The sequence below is a fragment of the Bombina bombina genome, chromosome 6 (assembly GCF_027579735.1).
Source record: "Bombina bombina isolate aBomBom1 chromosome 6, aBomBom1.pri, whole genome shotgun sequence".
Classification (NCBI taxonomy): Eukaryota; Metazoa; Chordata; class Amphibia; order Anura; family Bombinatoridae; genus Bombina; species Bombina bombina.
The window spans coordinates 1,123,396,141-1,123,399,857 of NC_069504.1; the positions used below are offsets into that span (position 1 = coordinate 1,123,396,141).

Below are 3,717 nucleotides of genomic sequence, written 5' to 3' on the forward strand. Positions count from 1 at the left end.
AACCAACACTGCTAAATTAATACACTTTTTACCTCTGTGATTACTTTGTATTTAAGCATCACATGACATTATCTATTGACTTGCATTTAAGCCAATTAGTGCTGTGTTGTTAGAATCCACGGGCGTCCGTACAATGTTATCTATATGGCTCACATGAACTAGCTTCCCCTGATGTGAAAAGTAAATACAAAAGCATGTGATCATGGGGCTGTCTTTAGGGACTTAAAAACAGACAGAAGTGTTGTATGAAAGGAGAGAAGGTTAGCACTCCCCTTGACAAGGATGGAAGAGGTCCTAGTGGCCTTTCAACACATATACAGTTAAAAGAAGAAGTGCCTTCTCTGTTCCTATCTCTGGACGCAGAGAAGGCATTTGACCGCATTCATTGGGATTATATGTTTGAAACCCTGGAGCAGTTTGGGATCTCAGGCTCTTTTATTAAAGCAATACAAGCCATTTACAGTAATCCATCAGCCTATCTTAGAGTAGCAGGGTACCAATCCAAAAGAATATTTATTCATAATGGCACCAGACAGGGGTGTCCATTGTTGCCCCTCTTATTCGCCATATGCATTGAGCCCTTAGCCGCTAGCATAAGACACCAAAGAGACATCACTGGTATAAAAGTGGGTAAAACGGAACACACTTTCCTTATTCGCCGATGATATCATACTCACGATTTGCAAACCATTATTGTCGTTAACGGTTTTATATGAGCTTCTGTCACAGTTTAGCACCCTATCAGGATATAAAATTAACAATGACAAGTGTGAGGCGATTGAGGTCCATCTTCCTAGTCATACCAAAAAATTGCTAGAAATTAATTTTAATTTCAAGTGGGCCACTCAAGCGATTAAATACCTCGGAGTTCTAATCCCATATAACTTGAAAGAGCTATACAAACTTAATTATCCCCCGCTATATAAACACTTACAGAATGAAATGAAAACCTGGAGCACATATAGAATCTAATTTTATGGGAAAATGGTTGTCAGTAAGATGGTAATACTCCCAAAACTACTATGCTTATTTAGATCACTACCTATTGATATTCCTCCCAGAGATCTTAAAATGGTCCAAAAACATATCTTCGAATTTATCTGGGCTAATAAAAAAGCGAGAATAAATAGAAGTACCCTCTTGAAACCCAAATCAGAAGGCGGATTGGGAGTCCCTGACCTCCAAGTTTATTTTAATGCTGCTAGATTAGCCCAGATGGCGCTCCTACATAATTCAGGTAGCGAACTAGCATGGGTTCACTTAGAGAGAGATATATTTATCTTAACCCAGTTTATCAGATGTTTTGGACACTTAAAAAGGACAGACCAGGTCTTTGGACGAAATACACTTCATTAGCACACACGTTAGGAATTTGGGATAAACTACAAAACAGATATAATTTAATCCCGGAAGGGTCACTTCTTACACCATTATGGATAGCCTCAAGTAGTTGCAGTAACCAAGCTAATGTAATATGGGCCAATAAAGGTCTATACAGAATTGCTGACACATTACAAAATTCTGAGGTCATCACGTTCCAGCAATATAATGATATCTTGCCCTCCACACCACACTCCTGGTTCCATTATCTCCAACTAAAATCTAAGATAGACGAAGTCCGCAGAACAAGAGTTTCAAATAGTCCTACACTATTTGAGAAAGTCTGTAACTCCACCTCCAGAATTAGGGGAACTATCTCTAGCCTATATAAATTCCTGTTCAGGAAGCAAAGCTTAGAGAAGCTATACTTTATTAAAAAATGGGAAAATGAGATTAACCTCTCTAGAGATACAGAAGAATGGGCTACCATAATCCAAAAGGGTCTGTCTTGCTCTATTAGCGCAAATCTAAAAGAAAATTATATTAAAGCGACATATAGGTGGTATAACTATCCAAGTAGATTCAAATATTATAAGACAGATACAACCATAGTTAGACCAACACAATGTTATCGAGGATGTCAAGCAGAAGGTACCTATGCTCATATGTGGTGGGAGTGCCACGAAAGTACTAAAATTTGGGAAGCCACCTCAGAGCTACTTAGTAAGATCTTTAACAGACTAATTACATTAACCATTGAACACGCTCTTTTGCATTTCCCGATTGAGGGGCTTAATAGGCACTCATTAAAATTAGTAGGTATAATATGTACTGCTGTCAGAACAGTAATTGCAAAATTCTGGAAAACTACAGTTCCCCACTATGATATTATAATAAACAAAATTAGATACTATCACCAAATGGAGACTATAGCATCTTCTTTGTTAGACAAAAGACAGGAATTCCTTAAAGTTTGGGAAGAATGGATAGTTTGGGAAGACTATACGAGGATGCAAACAAGAAGGAGGAAGGGAAAGCTAGGAGAGCGGACTTTATAGCTGGAAACTCCCACGAGTGCTTTATTTCACGCTTCTTTTTCTCTTGTTTCTTCTCTTCTTTTTTTTAATTTTTTAATTTTTTTATCTTTTTTAGATAAAAATGTTCCTCATTTTCTCTCTTCTATTATTTCTCTTTTTCTTTTTTTCTGATTAAGAGTTCTATTCGATAAAATGGAAAGCTTCCTCTATTTTCACCAATGGGAACTGTATGACAAGCTTGTATAGTTTTTGTATGAAGGCGGAATATGCCATAGTACTGTTTGATATATCTTGAAACCTTGGATAATATTATTCTCTGCAAGTTTTGTTGTCATTTATCTGTGGATTTGGAAGATTTCAATAAAAATATTTTCACAAAAAAAAAAACAGACAGAAATTTAGAGGTTTAAAATTTATGAAGTATGTCAATATAACCATGTTTTTTCTGCAAAGCTGGGGAATGGGTAGTAAAGGCTTATCTATCTTTTTAAGCAATAACAATTTTTGTGTTGACTGTCCCTTTAAAGACTGGCTTTTTGCCAATATTTTTTTTTTTTTTTAATACATTTTTTTTTTCTGCTGTGTAGGATCCCCTTAACCCTCCAACCACCCTGTTCCCCCTGCAAACTGCTCTCTAACCCTCCCCTCTATTGCCGCCATCTTAGGTACTGGCAGCTGTCTGCCAGTACCTATAAACCCCTTTATTTTAATTTATTGTTTATTTTTTTTTTTTTCTGTAGTGTAGTGTTTCCACCATCTCTCCCCCTTCGATCGCTGTTTATTAACCCCCCACACCCCCAAACCCCTTTTCTGTAGTATAGCTGCCCTATCCCTCCATGTTCCTTTAAAAAAAAAAAAAATCTGTAGTGTAGGGCCCTCCCCTTCCCTCCCTCCCCCCACCCACCCGCCTCCCGCCGGCACCAGCAGAAGATCATTACAGATGGTAACACACAGTGTCACCATCCGCAACGATGAGGCATCTGCCCTCATATGGAGCCGGAGCACCGATCACACTCTGGCTCCATATGTGGCAGATGCCTGAAGCTTCAGGAACTTAACAGCCGAGAGTGCTGGAGCTTCCTGAAGCTCAGACGTATATATATATATACGCCTTGAAATATGATAAGCAAAGTACCGCAAGGCGTATATTTACGTTTTATTGGGTGAAAGGGTTAACTGAAGCTTGGTCTCCAGGACACACATTGGCTCCATTTAAAGTGCCATAAAACATGTTCAGATCTGTGCATATCCTAAAAGGGGTAATTAAGTAAGAATAGTTTGCATAAAAACATTGTTTATAAATTTATGGCAAGTATTTTAAAATCATTTTCAAAAATAAGCAAAATTAGTTACATAGCCA

At 37.8% G+C, this 3,717-nt stretch overlaps 1 pseudogene; it reads left to right on the plus strand.

Annotated features, from left to right (window-relative positions):
* Positions 1-238: 238 nt before the first annotated feature.
* LOC128665379 (uncharacterized) lies at positions 239-387 on the plus strand (annotated as a pseudogene).
* Positions 388-3,717: the final 3,330 nt, after the last annotated feature.